We start from the raw sequence: 19,439 nt of genomic DNA, 5'->3' as shown, positions 1-19,439 counted from the left end.
AGAATTGAATCAAGAGGACTTTGAGTTTGGAGAGATCCAAAGATGACATCAGCTGTAGATTAACCCTAAAGTCTCTGCAGAAGGAAAATCTAGATTGAATATAAAAACATTTGTATTAAAATAGCAATATGATTAAACTCTACAAACAATCCTTACATGTAAAAAGAATGTTTAGAGTCAAATGATAATCATACTATTTATTGATTATTGAATTGTTTATTTATTATTGAGGTAACCCGTAGGAGCCCCAGTCACAGACCAGGGCCTCATTGTGCTAGGAGCTGCACAAACACAGAAGCTAAAAAGAGTCCCAAACAATTTACACATTATATTATCCAGATTAGATTAAAATGGCAGATTAAGAGTTACAGTTTATATTAATGTTGAGACTCGGAATGCAAAATTAATAATTGTGTGGTGTGTTAATTCCTAGATTTGATTAAAATGTAAAATTAATAACTATATTATATTTTTGATTAAAATAAAGAAAACTACTGAAGATATCCATTCCTATATTTAATTAAAACAAATTAATAACTGTATATGCTATCCATTTCTACCTTCAACTTAAATAATAAACGAATAATTATATACTAGAATCGTAGAAGATTAGGGTTGGAAGAGACCTCAGGAGGTCATCTAGTCCTCTTTTGATTAAAATAATAAATTAAAAATTAGACATTTTATTCATTCCTACATGCAGTGAAAATAGTTACTTATTAATATTGATAAGTTAGTCATTAATATTAAGTGAAGGCTGTAATGATTTCTATATTCACTTCATATGTTAAATTAATATTTACATATCATGTTAATTTCTAGATTTGATTAAAACCTTGGATTAATAAGTAAACATTGTGATGATTTCCAGATTTGTTAAACATATTACATTAATAAGTATATAGGATATGAATTCCTATTATGCTCAAAATAATGATACAGTCTCATTTTTCATTACCATAGTAAATTTGGAATTATATGTTACTTTTTTACATATTTGCTTAAAATATTAAATTATTAAATACATTTTGTACCATTTTGCTGATTTGATTAAAATACTAAATAATGATACATTATATTTTCCAGGTGTGGTTAAAATATTAAGCTAATATTTCTAGATTTTATTAAAATATTCAGTTAACAATTACATATATTTTTAGATTTGGATTAAATATGACATTTGTAGTTGTATTTTTTTAATCTCCGGAGCCAATTAAAATAATTTTATATCAGACAAATTTCCAGAATCAGTTGAATATTGGATTAAGAACAATATGTTACACATTTTTCAGGTTAAAATCAAATATTAAAGTAGTAAATATATATTACATTAATTCATTGATTAAATTGGTAAGATTCAAATAGAGACAATAGAGATGTTAAATCAATAAAGATATATTTCTGTGTATTTCTAGATTTGATTAAAATAGTCCAACATAAATTCCAGGTCCAGACAAAGGTAGAGAAGTATCTGCTCTGATTTTCTGAGTTCAGAGAATATACAACAGATCAGAATCTCTTTTTACAAGTGATCTACAAAGGAAATGTAATTTTTCTTTTCTTTTCTTTTTTCTTTATGAAAGTGAGGGGGAAGGTCCATTCAAAATATTTTAAAACATTTTTCTTTCTTTTGAATTTAGATTTTGTCTCTGTGTCTATCTATCCTCACAGTTACTTTTTAAAATATATATGTCTGTCTGCCTGTCAGTCTGAAATGTAAATCTGCTTTTTGCTGAAGAACGATCAAGCAGTATAAGAATGTGACCAATTAACAATTTAGGTATCAGCAATTAATATACCGGCAATTTGAATTGGCTTTTAAACTGGTATAATTAAACTGGTGTGTGGACACACTTATTTTGGTCTCAAAGAAGCTGATTTCAGATTAGCTTAAAGCTATTTCTAATTGATTTCAGATAAGCCAGAATAATCGAGTTTAAACTGAGTTAAGAACATCCACATCACCTTTTGCATCCATTTAACTATATTGGTTTAAATTCACAGCGTGAGGTACACCGGTTGAGGCTGAAATGGGTGAGACTGTAAAGTATGGTCTTCCCTGTTTTCATTTGGTCATTACTGGGCAGACTGGGAGATGTTTAAGAGCACTAACCTGCACCAAAGAGGTGATGAGGTTCTCATTTTAAAACAAAGTATCTTTCTCCACCATGTTAATTAGGCATTTTAATTAAATGGATGTTGGAATTATTATTATTTATGAGCGGTATTATCAAAACACTACCTTAGCCATAAAATTGCTCTAAACATGCCTATAAAGCTTAAATTATAAACAAGTTACTACATCCAAACAATAACAAAACATTTATAAATATTTCATTAAGATCCTTACAAAGAGGCTAATACCTGCTGACCACACTGGAGGTGACCAATATGGTCTAGGCACTTCTTGTGTACCTTGCTATGGGCAAACTATGGGCACAAGATCCATCAATGGCTCCGGCAGCACTATTCTCTCAAAATGAGCTCTGATTTCTCTTAAGCACGGGCCATAGCCATTGAGCTATTGGGGGAGGGAGTTCTGCTCAGTCTCTCCTGCTGAAGTTGTTCCACTCTGGCTAAATAATTACAGAGTTATTGGGCCAAAAAGCAAGCTTGGGAATGACTCTATATTCTAGTGGTTAGAGCACTCAGGCTGGCTTGGAGAACCCAGGAGGCAGCTCCCCTTTTAACAGTGGCGAGGATCCAGACTGGAAGACAGGTAACGTTGTGACAATATTTAAAAAGAGTAAATGGGACAGCCAAGGGAAACCTAGGCCTATCAATCTGGACATCAATCCCAGGCAAAATAGTGGACCAGCTGATATGGGCCTTGATTAATAAAGAATTAAAGGAGGGTAATATAATTAAAGCCAATCAACATTGGCTTATAGAAAGTAGATCCTGTCAAAATAACTGAATATCTTTTTGATGATATTACAAGTTTGGTTGATACAGGTAATAGTGTTGATGTAATAGACATGGACTTCTGGAAGGCATTTGATTTGCTACCCAATGATGTTTTGAATAAGAAACCAGAAGAATACAAATGAACCTGACGCACATGAAACGGATTCAAAACTGGCTCAAAATGTAATTGTAAGCAGGGAATCATCATAGTGAAGGTGTATTTCCAGGGGGGGTCCATCAGAGGTCAGTCTTGGCCCTACACTTTTAACATTTTCATCAATGATCTGGAAATGAAGATAAAACCATCATTGATAAAGATTGAGGGAGTGATAAATACTGAAGGGGACAGGTCACAAATTCAGAGTGATCTGGATCGTTTAGTAAACTGGGCACAAACACAATGTGTTTTAATTCAGCTAAATGTAAATGTATACATCTAGGAACAAAGAAGGTAGGCCATACTTACAGCGTGGGCGACTCCATCCCAGGAAGCAGTGACTCAAAAATATTTGGGAGCCATGGTGGATAATCAGCCGAATATGAGCTTCCAGAGCAATACTGTGGCCAAAAGGACTAACCAGGGGACTCTAAAGTAGGAATAGAGTAGTTATTTTACTTCTGTATTTGGTAGGGATGGAATATTGTGTCCAGCTCTGGTGCCCACAATTCAAGGAGGATGTTGTCAAGTTAGAGAAGGGTCAGAGACGATCCACAAGAATGATTAAAGGATTGGAAAACCTGTCTTAGAGTGAGAGACTCAAGGAGCTCAGTCTATTTAGCTTAACAGAGAGAAAGTTATGAGGTGACTTGATCATAGTCTGTAAGAAATGATTTGTAGAACAAATATTTGAGCTCTTCAATTGATCAGAGAAAAGTGTAACATGACCCAATGGCTGGAAGCTGACGCTAGACACATTTAAAGTGGAAATAAAGTGCAAAATTTTAAAAGTGAGAGCAATTTACCATTGAACCAAGGGCTATGGTGGAATCAGACCATTTTTAAATAAAGATTGGATCTTTTTTCTTTCTAAGTGTGATCCTCCAGTTCTAATGGGAGTTAATCCAGGCAAGTTTGATGGCTGACGCAGGAGGTCAGATCAGATGATCATAGTGGTCTCTTATAAAGTATAAATCTATGAATGAGTTACTTGGGGAGGGGAGGCTGGGAGTCAGGACTCTGGGTTCTATCACAGTTTTGGGTGGGGGGGTGGGGTTTGGTGAGTAAGAACAGGGGCAAGAATGGAAGCTAGAGCTCCTGGATTCCCTCCAATGCGCTGCCTTCCAATCTCATTATTTCCTCTCTTTTCCAGGCGTTGAGCTGATGAATGGTTCAGTGGTCTCACAGTTCACCCTCCTGGGCCTGTCCCACTCCTGCCTTCTCCAGCATCTCCTCTTTGGCCTGGTCTCAGCCTGCTACATGGCCAGCCTGCTGGGTAACCTCCTCATTGTGGTGACAGTGCAGGTGGACCCCGACCTCCTCCAGTCCCCCATGTACTTCTTCCTGGCCAACCTCTCACTCATTGACATGGCCCTCGGCTCAGTGGCTGCTCCCAAGATGCTCGGCAACTTGCTGAGCCAGGGCAGCATCATCTCCTATGAGGGCTGCATGGCCCAGCTTTTCTTCCTTCACTTCCTGGGTGGCTCCGAGATGTTCCTTCTCACACTCATGGCCTACGACCGCTATGTGGCCATCTGCCACCCACCGAGCTACGCTGAGGCCATGCACTGCCACCACTGCCTGGGCCTCTTGGCAACCTGCTGGGCTGGAGGCTTGTTCCACTCTTCCACCCAGCTGGTGTTGGCGGTGTGGCTGCCATTTTGTGGGCCCAGCAAGCTGGACAATTTCTACTGCGATGTACCCTAGGTGGTCAAGCTAGCCTGCAGTGACACCTACGTGATGGAGATACTCATGGTGTCCAACAGTGGCCTGATCTCGCTGGTCTGCTTCCTGGTCTTGCTGGGGTCATACGGTGTCATCTTAGTGACCCTCCGACCTTTCTCCAGCTTGCAGATGGACAAGATGGCCTCCATCTTCAACACCATCATCACACCAGTGCTGAACCCCATTATCTACACCCTGAGGAACCGGGAGGTCAAGGAAGCCATGAAGCAACTGAGACCTAGGCTTTGGCTCCCTTGTTGGACATAGAAGTCAAGTGGGAGCAGAGAGAAAGAATGATTTATTTATTCATTTATTTATTTATTTTACAAGGATCAGTGTAAAATTTTGCACGTGGCATAGGGACCCATGTGAAAAAAATCATGTGGTTTTATGAATATGTTTGGTTTTTTCTTAGGCAGGTGTCAGGGGGAACAGTGACATGTTTTTAATGAGGATTTCTGACAAATTTGTCATGTGACACTGGGATACTTGCACATTTTGGTTTGAGTATTGGCCTGCTAAACCCAGGGTTGTGAGTTCAGTCCTTGAGGGGGCCCCTTAGGGATCTGGGACAAAAATCTTGGTCCTGCTAGTGAAGGCAGGGGGCTGGATTCGATGACCCTTCAGGGTCCCTTCCAGTTCTATGAGATAGATATATCTCCATATATTTATTTATTTTTTCATCCTTTGTGTTTCAGTGTCTCCTCAGTGAGTCTCGAAGGTGAATGAGTGGGAGATTATATCTTTTTCAGCAGGATTTGTGAAAAATTTGTCATGTGACATCTGGAGCAATGAAAAAAATATATGTGGCTTTTGGACTCTGTGTTTTTGGTGTCGTGCTAAGGTTGGTGGCAGAATGAAATGGTGGGAATGATTTTCACGAGGACTGGTGCAAAACGTCACATGTAATAATGGGATCAGTGAGGAATTTTTCATGTGGGCTCAGTGTCGTAACTGGTTTTGGTTTGTTGTTAGGAAGGAGATGGAGGGTCACAGAGTAATGGTGAGAAAGATTTGCACAAGGTTAGAATCATGGAGTCATACATGATCTTTTAATGCTTTGAGTTTATTTCATAAAGTAGGTTTGGGCAGTTGCGTTTAAGCTGTTGGCGGTGGACAGGGGAATTAGTGAAAAAGATTTTCACGATGATCTATGCACATCCTTCCATGCAGCATTCAGCTCTGTGTGCCATTTTCCACAACTCTGCAGGTTCCCTTCAGTTAGGACCCAGTTGCAGTGCATTGTTGGAAAATGGTGGGAAAGATTTCCCTGCAGTTGTGTGTGAAATTTCTCACATGGATTCAAGACTCCAGAACTCTCAAAGGAAAAGAAAGCTTTTGGGAAGAACTGGGGAACATGTTCTTCAGGAAGATAAATACAACATTTTTCATATGGCTTCAGAAGTTATTATTTTGGTTTCTCCTTATGAAGGATGTGGGTGTGTCATAAACAGATAGTTAAGGATTAAAGTCTCTTTTACCTGTAAAGGGTTAAGAGGCTCTGCAAACCTGGCTGACACCTGACAAGAGGACCAATTGGGGGACAAAATACTTTCAAATCTTGGTGGAGGGAAGTCTTTTGTTTATGCTCTTTTTTGTTGTTGTTGTTATTCGCTCTCAGGACTGAGAGGGACGGGACATCAATCCAGGCTCTCCAAACCTTTCTGAATCAGTCTTTCCTTTTTCAAACTTGTAAGTAACTAGCCAGGCAAGGTGTGTTAGTCTTATTTTTGTTTCCTCAACTTGTAAATGTTTCCTTTTGCTGGAAGGACTTTAGCTCTGTTTGCTGTACTTTGAACCTAAGGTTAGAGGGGGGTCCCTCTGGTCTATATGAACTGATTACCCTGTAAAGCATTTTCCATCCTGATTTTACAGAGATAATTTTTACCTTTTCTTTCTTTAAATAAAAGCTTTCTTTTAAGAACCTTATTGATTTTTCCTTGTTTTAAGATCCAAGGGGATTGGATCTGGACTCATCAGGGATTGGTGGGGGGAAGGAGGGAGGATGATTAATTTCTCCTTGTTTTTAGATCCAAGGGGTTTAGATCTGTGTTCACTAGGGAATTGGTGAAGTCCCTCAAGGCTACCCAGGGAGGGGAGAGTTTTAGGGGGGACAGGAAGTGCTCCAGACATTGACTTCTGGATGGTGGCAGTATACCAGATCTAAGCTAGAAATTAAGCTTAGAAGTGTCTATGCAGGTCCCCACATTTGTACCTTAACGTTCAGCGTGGGGAAAGAACCTTGACATGGTGAGAAGCGGTTTGGGATTTTTCAGGAACCAAAAGCCAGTAGGATTTTTTTTCTCCCTCCTTTCTAGCTGCTTGGAAAGCAGCCTGAGGACAGAGGTGTTAAGTTTTTTAACAATGGTCTTTGTTAAGAGGAGGCTTCAAGCTGTGAGCAAGCAGTTTTTTTTTCTCTCCTTTCTAGCTGCTTGGAAAGCAGCCTGAGGGCAGAGGTGTTAAGTTTTTTAACAAGGGTCTTTGTTAAGAGGAGGATTCGATCTGTGAGCAAGCAGCCAGCAAAAGAAATTTACAAGCTGAATTGTATTATTTATTTCTACCTCTCAGATATAGCTAGTTAGAAAGTCTCTGTTAACAAAGCAGCCCTGAGCTGAGTGCATCCCAGTTTCAGTGAGCTGCAAGGGGGTGTGGCCAGCACAAGGAAACAGGAAAATGAGTACCAAGGAAGCAGTTAAACAGGAACTGGCTAGGCTGGATGCAGAAGAGAAAGCCAAAGAGGCTGACCACAGAAGAGCTATGGAGATAAGACAAAAAGAGATGGAGGAGAGAGAAAGAGAAGAGAAAGCCAAAGAGGCTGACCACAGGAGAGCTATGGATATGAAACAAAAAGAGATAGAGATGCAGAGGGAGGCCCACCAGCAAGTCCTCGAATTAGCCAAGGCTAAGCAGGATGGACCAGCCAACCCTAACAACCCTTCTCCAGGTACTGTTTCCCATCCCAGAAAATTCCCCACCTACAAGGCAGGTGATGATCCTGAGGCTTTCTTAGAAAATTTTGAAAGGGCCTACCTTGTGTACAGCATCCCTACAGACCAGTGCATGATAGAGCTGAGGCCACAGCTCAGTGGACCCTTAGCAGAGGTGGCGGCTGAAATGCCTAAGGAATGCATGAACGATTATGATCTTTTTCAAACCAAGGCCAGGATCAGAATGGGGCTAACACCTGAGCATACCCGCCAGCGGTTCAGAGCCCTAAGGTGGAAACCAGATGTGTCATTTACCTGACACTCCTACCACATTGGAAACAATTGGGATGCCTGGATATCAGGAGCAAATGCTAACTCTCTGGAAGAGCTGGCCTTCCTAATGCAAATGGGGCAGTTCTTAGAGGGTGTTCCTGAGGAAATGGAAAGATACATCCTAAATGGGAAGCCGACAACTGTAACCGAGGAGGGGGAGATTGGAGCCAGATGGGTGGAAGTGGCAGAAAAGAAAAAAAACTACTAGCAAGGGGAACGAATATCAGAGGGGGCAAATAGAAAATAAACCCTACCACTGGGGACGACCCAAAACCCCACCTACAACCCAAGGAAAGCCCCAGACACTCTATTGTCCCACCTCACCAGTCTCCAGCAACCCATCTTGGCCCAGTGACCAGTCAGCTGGGTGATGTTTTAAATGTAATGAACTGAGACATATAAAGACCAACTGCCCCAAGAACCCCAACTGAGTACAGTTCATTACACCACCATCACATCAAAGATCCCCAGGCCCAGATGCCTCTCAAATACCCTCAGAGCGAAAGGAAACCTTGAGAGTGGGCTGAAAGAAGGTTATCGCGTGGAGAGACATGGGGGCACAAGTGTCAGCTATCCACCAATCCTCAGTGGACCCCAAATTCATCAACCCAGAGGCCCAAGTGACAATTCACCCATTCATGTCAAAATTTTTAAACTTGCCTACAGCTGAATTGCCTGTCCAGTACAAGGGCTGGTCAGGAATGTGGACTTTTGCAGTCTATGACAATTAACCCATCTCTATGCTACTGGGGGAAGACATGACCAACCAGGTGAAGTTGGCCAAGAGGGTGGGGATGGTTACACACAGCCAAGCTAGGCAAGCTTCCAGATCCATCCCTGTTCCTGAGCCGTCCACAAGGTCCCCATCTGTGTTACCAGAGACCCAGACAGAGGTGGTGTAACCGGATCCCCTGTCAACAACTGCAACAGCCATAGTGCATCCAGTCCTAGAACCGGAACTGGAAAAACAACCAGCACCAGAACCATTGCCAGCACTGATGCCAGCGCTTGCAAACCCATCTACTATTCCAACGCCAGAGGGCACCAGCGGACCTGAACTGGCAGAAGCAGCAGATATCCCTACCCAAGAGGCTCAACCAGAGCCTGAAATGTCACATAGTGCACTAGCAGAAAGCAGTTTACAATCAGCGAAAACCACCCCATCACCTATATTGCTTCCTCAGGGACCAAGCCCAAGTCCACAGTCTAAGGAAGAACTGATGTCTCTGGCCTCAAGGGAACAGTTCCAGGCTGAGCAGGAAGCAGATGACAGCCTTCAGAAAGCTTGGGAAGCAGCACGGAGCACCTCACCGCCTCTCAGCTCTTCCAATCAATCCCGGTTTGTTGTAGAACAAGCACTTTTATGCAAGAAGACTCTTTCTGGTGGACACCAGGAAGACTGGCGTCCTCAAAGACAGTTGGCAGTTCCAACTAAGTACTGGGTAAAGCTCTTGAACTTAGCTCATGATCATCCCAGTGACCATTCTGGGGTGAATAGAACCGAAGACCGTTTGGAGAAGTCTTTCCACTGGGAGGGAATGGGCAAAGACGTTGCTAATTATGTCTGGTCTTGTGAGGTATGCCAAGTGGTGGGGAAGTCCCAAGACCAGGTCAAGGCCCCTCTCCAGCCACTCCCCATAATTGAGGTCCCATTTCAGCTAGTAGCTGTTGATATTCTGGGTCCTTTCCCAAAAAAGACCCCCAGAGGAAAGCAGTACATACTGACTTTCATGGATTTTGCTACCTGATGGCCGGAAGCAGTAGCTCTAAGCAACACCAGGGCTAAAAGTGTGTGCCAGGCCTTAGCATACATTTTTGCAAGGGTAGGCTGGCCCTCCGACATCCTTACAGATTCGGGAACTAATTTCCTGGCAGGGACCATGAAAAATCTGTGGGAAGCTCATGGGGTGAATCACTTGGTTGCCACCCCTTACCACCATCAAACCAATGGCCTAGTGGAGAGGTTTAATGGAACTTTGGGGGCCATGATACGTAAATTCGTAAATGAACACTCCAATGATTGGGACCTAGTGTTGCAACAGTTGCTTTTTGCCTACAGGGCTGTACCACATCCCAGTTTAGGGTTTTCACCATTCGAACTTGTGTATGGCCATGAGGTTAAGGGGCCGTTACAGTTGAAGCAGCAATGGGAGGGGTTTACACCTTCTCCAGGAACTAACATTCTAGACTTTGTAAGCAACCTACAAAGCACCCTCCGACACTCTTTAGCCCTTGCTAAAGAAAACCTAAAGGATGCTCAGGAAGAGCAAAAGGCCTGGTATGATAAACATACCAGAGAGCGTTCCTTCAAAGTAGGGGACCAGGTTATGGTCTTAAAGGCGCTACAGGCCCATAAGATGGAAGCATCATGGGAAGGGCCATTCACGGTCCAAGAGCGCCTAGGAGCTGTTAACTATCTCATAGCCCTCCCCACCTCAACCCTAAAGCCTAAAGTGTATCATGTTAACTCTCTCAAGCCCTTTTATTCCAGAGATTTAAAGGTTTGTCAGTTTATCACCCAGGAAGGAGAGGACGCTGAGTGGCCTGAAGGTGTCTACTACAAAGGAAAAAGTGACGGTGGCATGGAGGAGGTGAACCTCTCCACAACCCTGGAACTTCTGCAGCGGCAACAGATCAAGGAGCTGTGCACTAGTTTAGCCCCAATGTTCTCAGCCACCCCAGGACGGACTGAGCGGGCATACCACTCCATTGACACAGGTAGTGCTCACCCACTTAGAACCCCACCCTACCGGGTGTCTCCTCATGCCCAAGCTGCTATAGAATGGGAAATCCAAAACATGCTACAGATGGGTATAATCCGCCCCTCTAACAGTGCAAGGGCATCTCTCGTGGTTCTAGTTCCCAAACCCGATGGGGAAATACGCTTTTGCATGGACTACCATAAGCTTGATGCTGTAACTTGTCACGACAACTATTCAATGCCATGCACTGATGAGCTATTGGAGAAATTGGGACGTGCCTAGTTCATCTCTACAATAGACTTAACCAAGAGGTACTGGCAAGTACCTCTAGATGAACCCGCCAAAGAAAGGTCAGCCTTCATCACCCATGCAAGGGTGTATGAATTTAATGTGCTTCCTTTTGGGCTGCTAAATGTACCCGCCACCTTCCAAAGATATGTAGATGGTCTCCTAGCAGGATTGGGAGAATCTGCAGTTGCTTGCCTCGATGATGTGGCCATTTTTTCTGATTCATGAGCAGAACACCTGGAACACCTGGAAAAATTCTTTGAGTGCATCAGGCAGGCAGGACTAATTGTTAAGGCTAAAACTTGTCAAATAGGCCAAAACAGAGTGACTTACCTTGGACACCAGGTGGGCAAGGAACGATAAATCCCCTACAGGCCAAAAGTGGCCTGTCACAAAGTCAAAGAAACAAGTCCAATCCTTCTTAGGCTTGGCCGGATATTACAAGCGTTTTGTACCACAGTACAGCCAAATCGCTGCCCCACTAACAGACCTGACCAGAAAAACACAGCCAAATGCAGTTAAGTGGACTGATGAGTGTCATAAAGTCTTTACCCAGCTTAAGGCAACACTCATTTCTGACCCTGTGCTAAGGGCCCCAGACTTTAACAAGCCATTCCTAGTAACCACAGATGTGTCTGAGCGTGGTGCAGGAGCAGTTTTAATGCAAGAAGGACCGAATCAAGAATTTCATCTTGTCGTGTTTCTCAGCAAGAAACTGTCTGAGAGGGAAAGCCACTGGTCAATCAGTGAAAAGGAATGATGCACCATTGTGTATGCCCTGGAAAAGGTACGCCCATACATTTGGGTACGGCGTTTCCAACTTCAAACCGACCATGCTGTGCTAAAGTGGCTTCATACTGCAGGAAAACAACAATAAACTGCTTCGATGGAGTTTAACTCTCCAAGATTTCGGTTTTGAAATTCAGCACATTTCAGGGGCTTCTAACAACGTAGCTGATGCTCTCTCCAGTGAAAATTTCCCAGAAACAACTGGTTAAAAATTGTCCTTTAAATGTGGAAAATCTTGTAGTTTTACATAATTAGTAGTATATGTAAAGGTGCCTGTGTTTTATTAAACTGTTTATTCTAAAGTTCTAGGAAGAAATCACCGCCAGTGTGGTTCCACACTGTCTGAGATTTGGAGGGCATGTCATAAACAGATAGTTAAGGGTTAATGTCTCTTTTACCTGTAAAGGCTTAAGAAGCTCAGTAAACCTGGCTGACACCTGACAAGAGGACCAATCGGGGGACAAGATACTTTCAAATCTTGGTGGAGGGAAGTCTTTTGTTTGTGCTCTTTGTTGTTGTTGTTGTTGGCTCTCGGGACTGAGAGGGACGGGACATCAATCCAGGCTCTCCAAATCTTTCTGAATCAGTCTTTCCTTTTTCAAACTTGTAAGTAACTAGCCAGGCAAGGTGTGTTAGTCTTATTTTTGTTTCCTCAACCTGTAAATATTTCCTTTTGCTGGAAGGATTTTACCTCTGTTTGCTGTAACTTTGAACCTAAGGCTACGGGGGGTCCCTCTGGTCTATATGAACTGAATACCCTGTAAAGCATTTTCCATCCTGATTTTACAGAGATTTTTTTATCTTTTCTTTCTTTAATTAAAAGCTTTCTTTTAAGAATCTGATTGATTTTTCCTTGTTTTAAGATCCAAGGGGATTGGATCTGGACTCACCAGGGACTGGTGGGGGGAAAGGAGGAGGGATGATTAATTTCTCCTTGTTTTTAGATCCAAGGGGTTTGGTTCTGTGTTCACCAGGGAACTGATAAAGTCCCTCAAGGCCACCCAGGGAGGGGAGAGTTTTGGGGGGGACAGGAAGTGCTCCAGACACTGACTTCTGGATGGTGGCAGTGTACCAGATCTAAGTTAGTAATTAAGCTTAAAAGTGTGCATGCAGGTTCCCACATTTGTACCCTAAAGTTCAGAGTGGTGAAGGAACCTTGACAGGGTGTTAGGGGGAAAAGATGATTTTTTCCCCACAAGTATCCATGCAAATGTTTCACATGAGCTGGGTGAATAATGGCAGTTCCAAATATGAGAGCCAGGACATTTTTTTAAAACAAAACAAAACTTAGTTTAAATAGAACCAGATTTGAAAATTCAAAAACAAATTTTGGCAAACTGAAAATTTTTTAGTATGGGTTGAATGAAATGTTTAATTCAATCTGAAACATGTTGTCTCCAGGTGTTTCTAAAGGGCCTGATATGTAAAGTAGCTGTTGGGGACAGCAGTTACTGCCTTTATATGGGTTAGAGGGGTGGTTAGGCCACTGATGTGGGAGACCTGAGTTCAATTTCTCTCTCTGCCTGATGGGGAGAAAGGATTTAAATATGAGTTTCCCATCATACCCTGGTCAATGAGATTTTTGGAAGTGGTGCTTTCTCTAGGTATGTGATTTGATAGCAGCCTTCAACTACCTGAAGTGGCGGTCCAAAGAGGATGGAGCTTGGCTATTCTCAGTGGTGTCAGATGACAGAACAAGAAGTAATGGTCTCAAGTTGCGGTGGGGGAGTTCTAGATTCGATATTAGGAAACACTATTTCACTAGGAGGGTGGTGAAACACTGGAATGGGTTTCTTAGGGAGATGGTGGAATCTCCATCCTTAGAGGTTTTTAAGGTCAGGCTTGACAAAGCCCTGGCTGGGATGATTTAGTTGTTGTTGGTCCTGCTTTGAGCAGAGCGTTGGACTAGATAACCTCCTGAGGTCTCTTCCAATCCTAATCTTCTATGATTTTACGTACACTGCAATAAAACACCATAGCTGGCCCATGTGAGCTGACTTGGGCAAGGCTATAAAATTACTATGTAGCAGGGGTGGGCAAACTATGGCCTGTGGGCTGGATCCAGCCCCTCAGGGCTTTGGATCCAGCTGGTGGGATTGCCCCCCGTGGTGCCAGTAGCGTGGCGCCGCTCTCAGAAGTGGCCCCCAAGCAGGGGCCAGAGGGCTCCCTGTGCGTCACCCTTGCCTCCAGGCACTGCCCCCCGCAGTTTCCATAGGCCTGGAATGGTGCGGGACCGGGGACAGGGCAGGCGTGCAGGGATCCTGCCCTGGCCCCGGGGCGCGCTGCTGCCCCCCCCGAAGCCACCTTAGGTAAATGGTACTGGGCCAGAGCCGGAACCGCTCATGCACCTTACACCACTCCTACACCCCAACTCCCTTCCTTGAGCCTCCTCATACACCCTGCATCCCTGTGCACCCCAACCCCTGCCCTGAGCCCCCTCCCACAGTCCACACTCCTGCCCTGATCCCCTTCCTGCACTCCACACCTCTCTTGCACCCCAACCGCCTTCCCTGAGCCCCCTCATACACCCCACACCCCTCCTGTGCCCAAATCCCTTGCCCTGAGCCCCTTCCTGCACACCACACCCCCTCCCACAGCCCACGCTCCTTACCCTGGCCCTGCATACAATTTCCCACCCAGATGTGGCGCTTGGCCCAAAAAGTTTTCTCACCCCTGGTGTTGATGTTTTAACTCGGGCTCCGGGACCCTCCACTATCTTCATATCCTTTCTCCTCCTGAAAAATGCATGATATGTGCATTTAACACAAAACGGTGAATAGTTTTGGACAATTTCTGCCCCTCCCCACCAACCCTCCAGAACTTAGACAACATTCACAAAATAGCCAGAAAAGGAGCTGAGTATCCTACCACTTAGAAAGGAGATGGCTCCTTCTCTGGTTGTATAGTTTTGGTGCCCAAAAAAGTGCATTTTTCAGTGAATTTACCAGTTGCCAAATTTCTTTTGCCCAGCTCTGTTTAGGACCCATCAGTGTTTTGGGTTTTTCATGATGGAAGAGTTTGGAGCTAGTTCGAGGGTGCTGGGTAGGATGGGGCAAGTTAAAAACAATTTAATGGGAATGGTGCAAAAATGTTCATGACTTATGTGTATCTATCCCTGCTTCCATCCATCTCTCAGTCCCCTGTCTTATTTATCTCTGTACAGGCTTTTGGAGGGTGGGTTTTAGCAGGGCTTTATTTGAAACATGCCAGTGTGTAAAGTAAGATGTACTGTAAATAGTTTATTTCAATACTTTTTAAGATTAATAAATGGATACACATACACACACATCTGAGTGTGGAAATTTGCACACTCATATTACTGAGCATGGCTAGAGTATCTGCACTTGCAAATCAGATTACAGAAAATGTATCTCCTTAGCCAGCTGTGTAGCTTGTCCCTTTCCAATGGCTGGTGCACATGGAGGATAAAAGCCTATGATTACTATTTCCTGAGGGAATTGCTCCTTTAGCTGAAGTAGGAGTGGGTCATGCAAAGGTGCTGCAGGCCAAGCTCAAGCTCAGATGATGTCCATGTTATGGATGCATATGCTGGCAGCCAGCATAATACTATGATTCTACATTCATAGCTAAAATCTTCAAAGGTACTTAGATATATAAGCATCCAGTTTCCATTAATTTGAAGGGGCATCCAAAGCTTTGAAAATCTACAACAACACTGCACCTTCTACCTAGGGCAAGATGGGTATTTCCAAAGCTGTTTTAAAGGTGGGGAAACTGAGGCACAAGCAGGGAAATGACATTGCCACTCAATGAGTCAATGGAAGACCCAGGAATAGAACCTTGGAGGAATTCTGACTCCCACCCCTGCCCACTCTGACCTGTCAGCCCCTACTCCCTCACAGACCTAGGGATAGAACTCAGGAGTCCTGGCTCCCCTTCCTCCCATCCCTGCTGTAACCACTAATTCCTACTCCCTTTCCAGAGCCAGGGATAGAACCCAGGAGTCCTGACTCCTGCCATTCTAACCCAGTCTGGTGCACTTCTCTCCCAGAGCTAGGGACAGAACCCAGCAGCCCTAAACTCAGGAACACCTGTTTAATGAGGTCACCTGGGATCACCAAGGTTTTGTCCCAGTTCCAGGCCATTTAGCCAGTTGGTCAGCTCCTCCTTGTTATGTACAGAGTACCTGGGTCCCAGCTGCCTTGTGCTCGGATCCAGAGTGATGTCTCTGTTTGGTTGGGAAGTTATTGCTCTATATCCTAGCCTGCCACCCCACTCCCTGCAGCACAGTGCCCTCTTTCCCCTCTACCCTGAGCACCATGCTGGGGTATTGGGGCAGCATGGGCAGAGTGCCCCCTACTGACCCCCAATCCTGCTTCCTGCAGCAGAGCGCCCCCTAGCAGGGTAATGGGGCATTGCAGCTATGCTAGGATCTAGGGGTGCTGTGCTGCAGGGAGCAGGGCAGAGAGCTCAGTAGGGGCGACCTCTCCTCAGAATGAGCACTGACTCCAGAGCCACCTCAGGGTGCTAAAGGGAGCTGTGCTGGAGTCATCAGAGACCATCTGGTGATTGCTTTGGAGGGGCATTAAGTTAGATCCAATGTCCTCTATAAAGTCTGTTTTCTTTATGGTCAGCAGCAGGAGGAGAAAATGCAGAAAACAGAATTCTTGTTATCATTTATTCATTCACAAAGCTCCGCAGAGTGCCAATTGGTAACTGAGGCCATACTCTCAAAGGTACTTAAGTGCCTAACTGAAACCAATGGGAATTAGGCACCTCCATGCCTCTGAGGAGATGAGCCTAAGTCTATCTGCATTTCCCGTCTTAAATTGCTGTATAGCCACTTTCCACATGGTCACTGTTGTCCAGTTGCCCCATCCCAGAGCTGGCTGCATTGCAGCTTCAGGTGAGCCATCCCCATGTGGTGTTCTGTGTGGATGTTACCCAGCTGCCCCACCCCAGAGTTAGCTGCATCTCAGCTTTCAGTGAGCCATCCCCAAGTGGTGTTGCTGTGTGGCTGTTAACCAGCTTCCCAGCCCCACAGCTGTCTCCATCCCAGCACTGAGTGAGCCAACCCTGTGCAGCATTGTTGCACAGCTCTTACCTGGTTGCCTCACCCCAGAGCTGGCTTTACCCCAGCAGGTGCATGAAGCTTTAAGGCCATGGCACTAAACTGCAAAACAACAGCAAAGTGGCAAACCACCCATAGAGACCATTGAGTCACTTCTCTGCTCTCACCTGCCTGCCCCACAGTCGCCTCATGGTTCCCTTTATCTCCGTGTTCCTCAGGGTATAGATCAGTGGGTTGAGCGTGGGTGTCACCACAGTGACCAACAGCGACATCACCTTGTCAGCTGGGATGGTGGGAAGGGTCGAGTGTAGATGAAGATGCAGGGTCCGAAAAAGATGGCCACCACCATCAAATGGGCCATGCAGGTGGACAGGGCCTTGCGCTGGCCCTTAGCAGAGCCGCGCCACAGGGCGGCCAGGATGACCCCGCAGGAGACCAGCAACACCAGGAAGCAGCCCAGGGAGATGGCCCGGTGTCGGACACCACTAGGAACTCCATTAGGGACGTGTCAGTGCAGGCCACGAGTAGCATGGGGGCCACATCACAGAAATAGTGGTCGATGCGGTTGGGGCCACAGTAGGGCAATATGCGGCCAATAGTGTCTGTACAAAAGAGTGGACCAGGGCCCCCATCCAGGAGCCATCCACCAGCCTGGCGCAGGTGCGGCAGCCCATGATGGTCGTGTAGGGCTAGGGCTGGCCGATGGCCACATAGAGATCGTAGGCCATGGCGGTGAGGAGGAATATCTCGGTGCAGCCCAAGAAGTGCAGGAAGAAGAGTTGGCCCAGACACTGGCCCAAGGGGATGGTGGCATGGCCAGAGAGCAGTCCCAAGGCCATCAGGGGGTGGTGACCAAAGTGTAGCACAGGTCCACCAGGGAGAGGTTGCCTAAAAGATAGTACATGGGGGATGTGGCCAGGCGTGGCTCAGCGTGGTCAGAATGATGGACAGGTTCCCCAGCAGCACGGCTGCATAGGAGAGGAGGAGCAGGCTGGCCAAAGCCAGGCTAAGGACCCAGGGCTATGAGAGGCCCAGCAAGACCATCTCACCCACTGCACCTGTGTTGCTAGGATCTGCACAGAGAAAAGAGCAAAATGCCGAGGCTATTGGGTGTTGGCCGGTCTCCCTGTTGGCCCAGCCATGAGGTCTACAGGGTCTGGCAGGACAGACAACTCCCTCGGCCTTTGCTAGAGAACCAACTAGCCAGCCTTTGGTAAGAGCCCCAGACACCTCAGGGGTGCGACAGTGTGACAACCTAGAGATGAAGAGAACTAGACAGTGGCAGAAAGTCAGAGCTTAGACAGAGAGATGGTGCTTAGAGAGATAGAGGATAGATAAAGGAATTGATTGATGGGTAGAGAGATCCTTCATGCATCTTTCATTCTGCATACTTCCATCATTCCATCCATCCACCCACATCTACCCAGTTATCTATCCATTCATCCATCTACATATATTCATTCGTTCATCTGTATATATCTATCCATCCATCCATCTGCAACCATCCATTCATTCATACACTATTTTCCTTACTTCCTGCATTTAAACTTCACCTTCACCCTTTTAATACAAATGTATATGCACACACAGCCAAGTTTGGTATCTTACACAGTGAAATTTGCTGAATCCATGGTGCTGAGATGGCAATTTCTTTCCACTGCAGAATTTTGCAATACAGATAAAGATTTTGCTTTTTGGGATGAATGCTTTAGTAATGAAAGCATTTACTATCCTACATTAATTAATACCAGGGCTTAGTCAACCCTGAAGTTGCAGAAGAGCAAATAGCCACCAACACTGACAGATTGTTCGATAGATGAACAGCTCCTTAATGCTATCATTGCAGCTATCAATAATGAACAACTATCAATGATCTGTAGAGAAAAAAAAACCCTGTGAAATCACTGAAGATTTCAATTGGAGTAACATAAGCTATGGTCTAAATAATAAGATGGATGAACTAGAATGCCTTGTGATAAAGGAGGATATTGATATAATAGGCATCACAGAAACCTGGTGGATTGAGAGCAGTCAATGGGACACAATCATTCCAGGGTACAAAATATATCAGAAGGACAAAACAGGTCGTGCGCGGGAGAAGGGGGAGTGGCAGTATATGTGAAAGAAAATATAGATTCAAATGAAGTAAAAATCTTAAGAGAATCCACGTTCCATAGAATCGCTGTGGATAGAAATTTCATGATCTAATAAAAATATAACATTAGGGTTCTATTATTGACCAAGTGACCAGGACAGTAACAGTGACGATGAAATGCTAAGGGAAATTAGAGAGGCTATCAAAATTACGAACCCAATAATAGTGGAGAATTTCAATTATCCCCATATTGACTGGGAACATTTCACTTCAGGATGAAATGCAGAAATAAAATTTCTCAATATTTTAAATGACTTCTTCATGGAGCAGCTGGTACAGGAACCCACAAGGGGAGAGACAACTCTCGATTTAGTCCTGGGTGGAGCGCAGGAGCTGGTCCAAGAGGTAACTATAACAGGACCACTTGGAAATAGTGACTATAACACAGTAGCATTCAATATCCCTGTTGAAGAACATCTCAACA

The 19,439-nt window shown here is 44.6% G+C and overlaps 2 pseudogenes; one reads left to right on the top strand and one right to left on the bottom strand.

Annotated features, from left to right (window-relative positions):
- The first annotated feature begins 4,228 nt into the window (after nt 1-4,228).
- Nucleotides 4,229-5,056, top strand: LOC127040862 (olfactory receptor 4Q3-like; annotated as a pseudogene).
- An 11,953-nt stretch (nt 5,057-17,009) lies between these two features.
- Nucleotides 17,010-18,491, bottom strand: LOC127040861 (olfactory receptor 1509-like; annotated as a pseudogene).
- Between the last annotated feature and the right edge of the window lie 948 nt (nt 18,492-19,439).

The sequence above is a fragment of the Gopherus flavomarginatus genome, assembly GCF_025201925.1.
Source record: "Gopherus flavomarginatus isolate rGopFla2 chromosome 11 unlocalized genomic scaffold, rGopFla2.mat.asm SUPER_11_unloc_1, whole genome shotgun sequence".
Taxonomy (NCBI): Eukaryota; Metazoa; Chordata; order Testudines; family Testudinidae; genus Gopherus; species Gopherus flavomarginatus.
The sequence above is the reverse complement of the archived record's forward strand: the minus strand, read 5'-3'. Positions and strand labels throughout refer to the sequence as shown.